A 12,929-nucleotide genomic window follows, 5' to 3' on the forward strand; every position below is an offset into this window, starting at 1 on the left:
GACTGTTATCGTATACGCAGAGACACTTCTCTGAGCCGTCTGTCCCGGCTCAAGGCTGAGGCATCAGTCTCTTAACATAACACACAGTACCAGCCAAAAGTTTATGAATCGCCTCGGAAAACTTAGAGCCAAATACAAGCAGTTTCCTCGCCTGGTTATCCCCAGACAAAGTATCACAAGCTATATTTAGTCTGGAGCCACCAGTTCATTTTCTGGTAGGAGAGGTGTGGTTTAGGATCGTCCATAGCCGTTTATTGTGCTGAAAGTCTCTCATATGTGTCTGCAGTCGCCATGGCCAATCGTATTATTGTATCAGATGACGTGTGACGAACCCGCTAAATAAACTTTATTTCTTCTGTATGTGGAATAGCTCGTCATCGTCTTGCCGTCCCTCCTCGTTCTGTGATTGGTCCCAAATCCATGTGAAGATTTCGGCCCCGGTCCCCAGGCTGTTGTGCAGTTCCAAACGATTTGAGCGCACACAGCAGCATGGGGATTCCCAGGCTAGCAGCTTCCTGCATTCTGGGTCATGTGAGCACCTGGAGAGCGATGATTAAAGAGACTGATGGACAAAGATATTAAATCAAGCCATTTTGGTCCCAAACAGGGCTGTAACTCTGAAAAGATTATAGACTGATTATAGACTAATATCATCCAAGGATCATAACTAATACCTATGGGCATAATTTTAGAGTAACGTTCATTCATTCAAAGTATAAGTCTATAGTCCGCTCAGTCCCACTGACAGAGGAGTGAAACCAGGAAAACTGGGCTCATTAGAAATACTTTAACTTTGCTATAGACAGACACAGGCTGATAGAGCTCATCTGCAGTTGAAGCCAATAGAGCGGAGTTCATGTCGATCCTGTTGGCCCCGCCCTCCCCTTTCTTTAGTGCACACATCCCTCTATGCCCTGCATGGACCCTCTGCTAGGAATGTTTTTCTGACTTTTGTGGGCTTTTAAGATCAGTGACAGTCGCAGCGCGGGATATCCCCCCGTAAATTACGCCTATGGGTGAGGTGACTCTGCTGACCTTTGGGACTTTATTTTAGCGTATATATTCTGTTCTTTCTGTGTTAATGATTATTGCTGTGTGTGTGTGTGTGTGTGTGCAGTTCTGTGGAGGAGCCCGGCCGGTCCTCAGAGTCTATCGCACCGTCCTCTACAGACAGGAAGTGATGTATGCAGTGCTGGTCCACAGGCCGAGCCACAGGAAGAAGTTCAGACGGTTCCCCCTGCTGAAGGAGAGCAGCATCTGTGCGTACAGAGCGAAGCCTGAGCCGCACTTCGTCTGGAGACCACAGGCCATGAGCGGAACTCACAGGTGTGGACAGAGAGGAGCTTTACCTACTGCACCAAACCGATCACAGAGAAGCCTTCAGCTCTCGGATCTGCTCCTACAAATGCATACATTTAGTAGCCAACGGTTTACCAAATGTAGCACCTGTGTGATAACACTGTTATAGATTTTATGGAGTACGTACCTAGTGCCTGTGAGTAGGCTATGTTACTACGGAACACAGGAATACAAAAGGAAATGTCAACATAGGCTAGTGATCAGAAGATCTAGTTCAGCTCTAGGAGGGAGTGGACAAGAGGCAAGAGTACGGTTAAGAGGTACCATGTATTTAAAGAAAAGTAGTAATTATAAACAAAAGTGCAAAATATATACAGTGACCAATAGTATAGATTCTGTGAATGGCCATTCAACAAATAAGCGCTTAAATCGATATCTAATAGTGAGTACAATTCAAATCAAATGACCAACAAAAATGCACAATACAATACAACCGTACATTGATCATAATCCAGAGTCCGTAAACCCAGCGTTGGGAAACCCCAACATCATGCACACCACCCCACTTTCCAACCCCTCCACAAATCCCGGGTAAACCCACGTCTGGGTTGGGTGTAATTGTCCAGGGGAAAATGTCTGAGGGGGTTTGGGGAATGTAGTGTGTGTGTGGGCAAGTGAGTTGAGTGGGGAGAGTTCGTGGACTACAAGGAGCCCCCTACCCGCCCAGCAGGAGAGTGCGATTCGATTCGATTCTTCAGCAATTGCCAACTGTAGGCTCTAGGCCTGCTCCATCAGCTCGCCATCGGGATTAGAACCTGGCCTGGAGAACAGGACCAAAAGCTCTAATAAATCACCAGCTAGTTGCTAACTATTTCGTTCACATGTGCACATAATTTAGATCAATCTATAATAAATGTCACATTAATAGCACTAGCTGCACTATACATTTACATTCAAAGATCAGTTTCATAACACTAGTTATAATATTTAGCAATTAATCTTTACAAATAATAACCAGCAGTCACAATCACAATCACATCACACAAGTTAATCACATATGGATCATAATTCAATTCACATTCAATTCAGAGTTGACATAATTAAGAAACAGGGCATAAACTTTGTGAAACCCCATACTAACCAGCGCCCATACACAAACCGGCGGAGGCTAACGCCAATGCTACCGCAGCATGACAACAACAAACACTCACCGGTTTAGCGATCTATCTCTACCCACAAGCGCTCTTCCTCGCGGTTTGGGTCACGGTAGGAGACTCCTATGAGTTGAGATATAAACCAGTTAAATGATAAGTAAAAACGAAGTGTTAGAACAACGAAAATAAGCTCAAACCGACCTGTAGCACGACTCTGATGTTGCTTTCCCCACTGCATCTGCACACTGAATGCGCAGCGCCATCTTAGAACGCACGCTACGCCGCCCCGACCCATGTGACTCGATGACGTCACCCAAAGCGAGCGCAGTGATTGGTTACCGGCATGGGGAAAAACTAATGAATGGGAACGGTAGGAACAGGCTGGGCACAGGTTTTATCACCTGGGTTACACCCTCCCCCCTTAAACCCATGCAACTCCGGTGCATGTTAAACTACATGAACAGTAGGAACGTCGGTTGCGGCGCCGCTAAAAGCTTCAGCGTAAGCATCGGCTAAACTGTGAAAAACCGTCTGCACGACAGAGATTAGCGGATTGCCTAAAGCGGAGTATTGCAAACGCTTGGGCGGCTGTCGCTGTCGCAAAGAACGACGAACGAGCGAGTCAGGTTCAGTAACTTCTAAAGCAACCCCGTTCTCAGGACTGTGAGTGGCAACGGGTGCTTGAGCGGACGGCGATATTGGAACTGCCGCATGCGGGGATGTCTCTACTGGGCCCCCAGGGTCCAGCATTTCGTCAGTTGGAGGGGTCTCAAGAGCCATGGGGAGATCTTCAGGCTCAGGTAAGTATGGTTCCAGATCTATTACAGGTAAGTGAGGTAGTTCAGGAACTACGAGATTACGGATTGAGGATTCCACAGGAAGAGTTCCCCCGACATTAACCTTCACCGTGGGCGGAATCGAGATTTCCGGACAAACCCACTCCTCCTCCTCGCTCGGGACTTCCTCAGTATCAACACCGAGGTTCGTCAGACTACGTGTTTGAGGTCTTCTTGCCGGTATACTGGGTTGCAGTTCAGGTTCGGTACTTTCAGGTAGGAACCCACATGGCAGAAGGAGATCTCTGTGCAGAGTACGACTTCGCCCCGATGAGTCCTTCTCGGGCCGCACCGTGTAAACGGGAAGCTCTCCAGCCCGGTTGATGACAACGTAGATGTCTCTCTCCCATTTGTCTTCCAGTTTATGCTTTCCACGGAGTCGGACGTTGCGGACCAGCACTCTGTCTCCTTCTTCCAGCGTTGATGGTTTAACCCTTTGATCGAAACGTATTTTGTTCTTTTCTGCTGATTTTGCTGCATTCCTTGCAGCGAGTTGGTAACTTTCTTCGAGTCGAGAGCGAAGATTCTGCACGTACTGAGAGTGCGATGTAGATGGTGCATCACGAACTGGTAGGCCGAACGCTAGGTCAACTGGCAGCCTTGGGGAGCGGCCGAACATGAGCTCATAAGGGGTATGGCCTGTGACCTCACTTCTGGTACAATTATAAGCATGGACCAGAGGCTTCACGTACTCTTTCCACCTTTGCTTCTGCTCTGGCTCTAGCGTACCCAGCATGCTTAATAGCGTTCGGTTGAACCTCTCCACCGGATTCCCGCGAGGGTGATAGGGTGTGGTTCTGGTCTTCCGAATACCAGCAATGTCGCACAGCTCTTTGATTAAATGACTCTCAAAATCGGGCCCTTGGTCCGTGTGCAAACGCTCTGGGATGCCATAATGCACGATAAAATTTTCCCACAGACATTTAGCTACAGTCCGCGCCTTCTGATTGGCAGTTGGAATGGCCACAGCGTACTTCGTAAAATGATCTGTGAGGACTAAGATGTCTTTAGTATTGCTTTTATCGGGCTCGAGCGATAGGTAGTCCATTCACACCAGCTCCAGTGGTCGACTGGTCTTTATATTCACCAATGGGGCAGCTCGCTCCGGAAGAGTCTTCCTCCTGACACATCGGTTGCAGGTCTTGATCTTGGTTTCCACATCTGCAGCCATGCGTGGCCAGAAGAACCGAGCTCGTGCCAGGTCCAGTGTTCGCTCAACCCCCATATGGCCCATGTCGTCATGGAGGTTGGTAAGAACCACATGGCGCAACTCTTCAGGTAAGACGAGCTGGAAAGACACACGCTCTCCATCCTGCCTCCTTCGGTAGAGAATGTCGTCCTGGAGCTCAAGGCGATTTAACTCTCTAAGCAGAAGAGCAAGATCTGGCAACTCCTTCCTCGCAGTGGGAGGGACTTTCTCACCAGTTTCTAGTTGGTAGATAACTTCTCTGAGACTAGAATCTGCACGCTGCTTCTCTCGTAGATCATCCTGTGACAACGATGGAACGACAGGCAATCCCTGGTGAGACTCACTGTCGTAGGAATCAGGGATGGCAGCGACAGACATGCTCAGTGACTCAACCAGAGTTATGCAGGTCCCTCGAAAACCTTCCGGACAAGAAGTTCTCACCAAGCAGCTGTGACATATGGCGGCCACAACCTCTGGATCAACTTCAACTGCAATACCAGTATCTTCAACATGGTCACGTGCAAACTTTTGGACCATGTCCCACTCTCTTTGACAGTGGACGTCAGGTGGCTGGTGATGCGGTCTTCGGGAGAGTGCATCCGCGTCTTGGTTCTGGCTGCCCGCTCGGTATTGTAGTTTGAAATCATATGTTGAGAGCGCAGCAAGCCATCTGTGGCTGGCAGCATCAAGCTTGGCAGACGTCAAGATGTATGTCAGCGGGTTGTTATCAGTCACAACGACAAAACTGGATCCATACAGATAATCATGTAATTTTTCCGTCACACTCCATTTTAACGCCAGAAACTCCAACTTATGTGCTGGGTATCTGGATTCACTGGTCGACAATCCACGGCTGGCGTATGCCACGACCCGCAGCTTCCCCTCCTGCTCCTGATAGAGTGCAGCGCCGAGACCGGTGGTACTTGCGTCAGTGTGCAGGATGTAAGGTTGTTTCGGGTCGGCGAATCCCAGCACTGGAGCTGTCGTCAGTTTGTCAATGAGTGTTTCGAACGCAAGTTGGCATTGCGGAGTCCAGCGGTCATTGAATGGCTGTTTCGCATCAAACGTTGGAGTGGATGGATCTTTGCGGACTTTGCGGCGAGTGGGTACGTATCCCTTCGTCAGGTCGTTCAAGGGCTTTGCGATGGCGGCATACCCATGGATGAACCTGCGGTAGTATCCCGCAAATCCTAAGAAGGACCTCAACTCCTTCAGCGTCTGAGGGACCGGCCAGGATTTTAACGCGATGATCTTCTCCGGGTCCGTCTCCACACCCTGCTCCGAAACTACGTGACCGAGATAGCGCACCGACGATTGGAAGAACTTGCATTTCTCGGGCGACAGCTTGAGGCCATAGTCTTTGAGCCGTTGTAGAACTCGCAGAAGCCTTCTTTCATGTTCTTCTAGAGTATCAGAGAAGATTATCAAATCGTCCAGGAAAACCAAGACTTCTTTCAGGTGTAAATCGCCCATGCACCTTTCCATAAGGCGTTGAAACGTACTTGGTGCATTGGTTACACCTTGCGGCATTCTATTGAACTCCCAAAAGCCCAGCGGAGTAACGAACGCGGTCTTGGTCTTGTCTGCTTCAGCCATCTCTATTTGGTAATACCCCGATTTGAGGTCGAGGACGCTGAACCATCGAGAACCCGTAAGAGCTGAGAATGACTCCTCCAGATTTGGAAGTGCGTAAGCGTCTTTGACAGTTTGGAGGTTTAGCTTGCGATAGTCAATACAAAGCCTTACATCTCCATTCTTTTTACGGACCACAACAATCGGCGACGAAAATGGTGACTCAGACTCTCTAATCACCCCCGTCTCCAACAAATCTCGAAGATGGTTTCGGACGGCTTCAATGTCACGAGGGTGGATGGGTCGAGGTCGATGTTTGAATGGGGTCTCGTCGTGGAGGCGGATGTGATGCTTTACTCGATCCGTACATCCGAAGTCCAAATCGCTGTGAGAAAACACATCCGAAATTTCCTTAAGTTTAGAGATGACTCGTTCTTTCCAATCTGGGGGAATCGGAGAGTTCCCAAACTCGAAATCCAGATTGCATTCTTCTGAGCTTCCGTGTTGTGTGTTGGTGGTGGCGACACGATGGGTCAGAATCTGGGGTGACGCGGACAGTTCTGCAATAACACTTAATGGTGGAAGTGTAATACTATGATCCGATTCATTAGTGACGAGGATGGGGATCTTATGGGATGTGTGGCTGGGCAGCGTGATTAAACAGTTCTTCACACACAACCCCCCAGGCAGTGGACTAGACGGTGGTTCTACGAGTGCACACTTGCCCGCTGGTGATGGATTGGCTCGGACAGAACCCTTGATAACCATGGTGTGGCCTGCTGGAATTTCGACTGGTAATTTGCTGGCCAATCGCACCACACCATCCCTGGCCTCTCGGGTCTGCCGATGCCGCAGCTGGAGCAACTGGAGAACTGCTCTGTAGCCATTTTGCGATGGTTTGTAGCTGGCACACTCCCTCTCCAGGTGTTGTTCGTAGAGTGGCTCAAGGGTGTTCATCCCGATAAGAACCTGGGACTCGAATCCTGGTCTAACGTCTGGAACCACCAGTGCCAGGGTACACACATCCAAATCGTCACCAATAAATTCCTTTGGGAATGTGATAGTTGTTTCGATATAGCCCAAATATGGGACTTCTTGTCCTGCGGCCCCCTCCACTTGTAACAAATCACACAACGGCTTCACAGGTTGACGGGAGAAATGTTGATTGTAGAGCGACATTGGTATGGTCGTCACCTGTGATCCAGTGTCCAGTAAGCAGGAGAAACTTTGACCGTTGATTGTGACTTGCCCAGTACATCTTGATCCGATCAATCCTCTTGGCAGTACAATGTTGTCAGCGGGAGTGGACTGTGACTTGTTGACACATTTCACTGGTGTCTGCTTGATGGGACTTTGTTGGCCCTCTGCAGTTCCCGTTTGCCCCTCAACAGGAACCCGCTCTAGTTTAAAGAAGGGTCATTGTGAGGGTTTGATTTCTGCCACTTTTTCTGTTTCTCAGCAAACTGTCTCTTCTTTGCGGCGACAAGTGAGGGATTGGGATCATCTTCGCAGTTTGGCTTTATATGTCCGTCTTCCCCACAGTTGTAACAGTAACCCGGCTTTGGACCCTTGGGTGATGAGCGGAATGTTCCTTTGCTGGCCTTCGCACCTTCACTGAGCTTGCTGACATGAGTAGACTTGACTGGAGTAGGCTGCCCTCGACCCGACTGAGCATCAGTGAGAGCCTTTAGCTGCTTTTGTATGTCAGCTAGCTGCTGGGTCAACTGCTGGGTGATGGTTGCTAATGTATCAACCTTGCTTTCTTCAGACGCAGCTACAGCATACTGAGCGTGCGCCCCGGCTCTAGCTTTTGAACCGAGGTGCTGCTTCATACGCTGAGCTTTAGCAGCCTCTCTATCTTCCTCCGTTCGCAGCAATAGCAATAGCTCAGCAAAGGACGGTGGGTGGAACTTGCACTGTTTTAACTGGAGTTCGGATATCAGCGTATTGTCCCAGCATCCTCTACAGAATTGATTGAGCAAATGCCGGTCCAGCTCTGTAGCCTTAGCTCCTCCCCTCTTCACAGCCAAGTTGAGCGCCACTTGCAGACGTTGCAAGTACGCGGACGGCTGCTCACCCGCATCCTGGAACAGCTCCATAAACTTTGCGTACAACTCGTCGCCATCTTGGACAGTTCCGTATGCCGAGTCCAGAATCTGCAGATAGATCCCAGGGGGTGTTTCAGGTGTTAGATGTTTCACCATATCTGCTGCTGGCGGAAGGAGGCTGTCGAACAGTTTTCTGGAACGCTGCAGATTGGAGGCTGCCGGGTCCTTTAATAGAAGATCCACCCCTGAGCGCCAGGTCTCATAATCCGTTTCGTGTGGTGGTCGCGGCGCTCGGCCAGAAAACGATCTGAGTCTCTGAGAGGACATGTGCCCCGCACTGTCGTCACTCTTCACGATGTGTTCAACTACGTAGCGTTGTATCCCTGGAGGGTTAAGATCTGGCAGACCCATGGTTGGAGGTGTAGATCTTGTAGCGTATGGAACGTTTGGATTCACCTGGATCCTTGGCCACTCCACTTGCACATTGGATGCGGTGTCTGCAGTACCACGGGATGGACTGGTGGCAGCGTTGAGCAGCTGTGTGGCAACAGGGGTGGAAGTTGGTCCTGGGATAGACTGGCCCAGTAGAGACATCACACCGTGGAGGACTTCTTCATAATCCTGCCCTGTGAGTTTGGCCAAATTTCGCAACTCACTGAGGTATTTCTGTGTTTTCGAGCTTCCTTCCATTTCTGAACAGAAGAGACGAAGTTCAACAAGATTATAAGTCACCTGTTTGCTATGAAGCTTGAACGTATGTGGCAACATTTCTCGCAACTCCATCACTGTATCACCGTTGGTAAATTCAACAATAATCGTATTGTTGAAAACACCTTTTTCCGTTATCGTTTCTACTTTGGACGGTTTACCATACCGGCTCAAAAATTCAACAACTTCATCATCCGTATCAGTACCAGTAGCATATTTAACCAGAACAGCGTTGGGGATTTTTATGCCGTATTTCTCTAAAATGTCCATATTTGCACAGATTTCACTTTACTACAAAAATACACTCTGATCTGTCCGTATAACTCCCTCCTGGCTAGCTCGCCACGAATTATGTAGCACCTGTGTGATAACACTGTTATAGATTTTATGGAGTACGTACCTAGTGCCTGTGAGTAGGCTATGTTACTACGGAACACAGGAATACAAAAGGAAATGTCAACATAGGCTAGTGATCAGAAGATCTAGTTCAGCTCTAGGAGGGAGTGGACAAGAGGCAAGAGTACGGTTAAGAGGTACCATGTATTTAAAGAAAAGTAGTAATTATAAACAAAAGTGCAAAATATATACAGTGACCAATAGTATAGATTCTGTGAATGGCCATTCAACAAATAAGCGCTTAAATCGATATCTAATAGTGAGTACAATTCAAATCAAATGACCAACAAAAATGCACAATACAATACAACCGTACATTGATCATAATCCAGAGTCCGTAAACCCAGCGTTGGGAAACCCCAACATCATGCACACCACCCCACTTTCCAACCCCTCCACAAATCCCGGGTAAACCCACGTCTGGGTTGGGTGTAATTGTCCAGGGGAAAATGTCTGAGGGGGTTTGGGGAATGTAGTGTGTGTGTGGGCAAGTGAGTTGAGTGGGGAGAGTTCGTGGACTACAAGGAGCCCCCTACCCGCCCAGCAGGAGAGTGCGATTCGATTCGATTCTTCAGCAATTGCCAACTGTAGGCTCTAGGCCTGCTCCATCAGCTCGCCATCGGGATTAGAACCTGGCCTGGAGAACAGGACCAAAAGCTCTAATAAATCACCAGCTAGTTGCTAACTATTTCGTTCACATGTGCACATAATTTAGATCAATCTATAATAAATGTCACATTAATAGCACTAGCTGCACTATACATTTACATTCAAAGATCAGTTTCATAACACTAGTTATAATATTTAGCAATTAATCTTTACAAATAATAACCAGCAGTCACAATCACAATCACATCACACAAGTTAATCACATATGGATCATAATTCAATTCACATTCAATTCAGAGTTGACATAATTAAGAAACAGGGCATAAACTTTGTGAAACCCCATACTAACCAGCGCCCATACACAAACCGGCGGAGGCTAACGCCAATGCTACCGCAGCATGACAACAACAAACACTCACCGGTTTAGCGATCTATCTCTACCCACAAGCGCTCTTCCTCGCGGTTTGGGTCACGGTAGGAGACTCCTATGAGTTGAGATATAAACCAGTTAAATGATAAGTAAAAACGAAGTGTTAGAACAACGAAAATAAGCTCAAACCGACCTGTAGCACGACTCTGATGTTGCTTTCCCCACTGCATCTGCACACTGAATGCGCAGCGCCATCTTAGAACGCACGCTACGCCGCCCCGACCCATGTGACTCGATGACGTCACCCAAAGCGAGCGCAGTGATTGGTTACCGGCATGGGGAAAAACTAATGAATGGGAACGGTAGGAACAGGCTGGGCACAGGTTTTATCACCTGGGTTACACAAACATGTTTCCATTGAATGTTCTATCTCCGTATGAATGAAAGGCGGAGCCAGGCTCTATGTAAAAGTATGGCAAGGTACATTTGGTCAGCTTCATGGCATTTATATAATCTGTGTATGTGCCAGTGCGCCTTCTACGTAGAAAGTATAAACACTCTCGGCTCTGCCTCTGGTCTGGGTCGTGTGGAGCAGCTGGCTAACAGGGCTGCGGGTGCAAAACTAACCGGGGGGAGCGTGTAGAAGCCACTGGGTATCGGGTGTGGAGGTCCCGAATCCTGAGTGACACTACGCCTCGGAGAGCGGCCCTGCCACACCCCTGGATGACCTGGACACAATTCTATCAATATTTATCTTCTGAAAAAGTATAACACCATCTCAGCCTGTTAAAAGTGAAGATTAAAAGCCTGCTGTCATCATGATTTCAGTTTTTTTCTTATCTAATGCTAATTCAACATGTGTGAGGAAAATGCCGGGTAATAAAAAGGTGATGAATGTGATGTGTGTCTTTCAGGTGTGGGCTGGCGAGGGACTACTATAAGAACTTGTTCACTCAGAGACATGTGGGTGAGCAGTACTATGTGTGGGATCACGTGGCTCTGGCTCTGCACGTGGGCGATCAGGTCAGTTCCTTTATTCATATATTTGGTTTATGTGATACGAAGACATGGACAAACAGAAACTACTTTGCAGCACTTGTCCGTAGATGGACAGTTGTTTTCATGTTTGTGGTTATAGCTGTGTAAAAATGTATTCATTTATTCATTTTTTACATTGGTCGCTCTCCGTGTGTACGGAGAAAGTTTCTGAAACTAGGGTTGTGTCTTCCTGTGGATATAGCCTTAATGAATGTGACAAACAGCGGCCCATTGAGCTGAGGCACCATTAGTCTGACATCTCCTTAGAACAAAAGGTTAGGATTAGGGCCTGTTTTTTTCTGTCTAACGAGATGTCGGATAATGGCACCCCCTAAATGGGACATTTTCAGAATAATGAGATGTCAAACTACTATATGGCACCGACACCAGTGAGGATGAAGACAGAGTTTTGTAGCCTGGCACGAGCCAGACTGATCCTCCATGTTAAGAGATACATGACTCCGGCAAAACCAGGCAGAGCCAATCGTAGCGCGGGAGGCGGGTGTTAACAGTGCGTCATCTTCCGCGTCAGGATTTCCCATAAACACCTGCGCTCCTCCCACAATCAAAACAGTGAAGATGGCGGCGGCCGCGACACAGCGATCTTTTCCCAGTGCCCTTTCTTCTGTTTTAAATGAGCTGGACTTGTCGTTAAAGCCACAGCAGAAGCTGCTCTGAGGGCTTTCACCGGAGCATTTACTCGACTACACGTGTGGACACAAACTATCATGGCGGAGGACGTGAACGCAAAGTGGAAGTCGCTTTGTGTTTGATTGTGTTTGATTGGTTCACTCTCGTTCAAACCACGATCGTTAGCGCCGCCTCCAGTTCGATTTGGAAATTGCGTCCTATTACCACAATTCCAGACTTTCTTTGTAGTATGTATTTATAAATACATGAATGAAGTCAGTCTGGCTTTTGCCAGGCTAAGAGTTTTATTCCTTAAGCTCTTAAAAGTGGAGTGTCCGAACTACAGAACATCCCAGTTTAAATAGTATCACATCATGTGGAATGAACATTGGAAAGTGTGTTATTTAGGCCCGAGCCAGACGCAGTCCCCGGCAAGAGACTATTGTTTTTGGTTTTCCACGACTTTTCTCCATGACGATAAACGATCGCATTTTTGCCAGTTCAAATATTGCTTTGGCACTTTTCTAATGCTTTCCTTCCCAGCTCACACCAGGCTTAAACAGTACATCTTAAACACTATTAATCAAGGAACACACATTAACTTTTTGTAACTTATTATTAACTAAAATGCATAATTGTTTAATCTGTGGATTAAACAATTATTGGATCAATCTCGAAACGTCAGTCGTTTTTTGTAAAGAAATGTCCAGCTGATTCATCAGACTCAGCATTCGTCTACCTGGATGTTCACTAGAAGTTCCCACCAGGAACAGATAAATGATTTTAGCAAAACCTTTGAAATGAAACCAAATCTGGTGTTCCTGAAGTCAAGCAGTGATGGGACGCTGTGGCTCGTACATTATTGCTTATAAGAGGCTTTGTCCTGGTCAGTTCTTCAGAAACCGAGCCCAGACTGACGAGCTTTCCTCACATTTTACTGTAAAAAGTCCAGTTTTATCTTTGAACTTCACCGTGAAGGGGCTGTGTGACGTACAGGGTCAGTTGCCACATTTTAGGGGAAAATAATTAGTTTTGTTGTACTTGACTTTAACATTCAAACTGCTACTTTTCTTATCCAAG

Source organism: Gobius niger (genome assembly GCF_951799975.1).
Source record: "Gobius niger genome assembly, chromosome: 1".
Taxonomy (NCBI): Eukaryota; Metazoa; Chordata; class Actinopteri; order Gobiiformes; family Gobiidae; genus Gobius; species Gobius niger.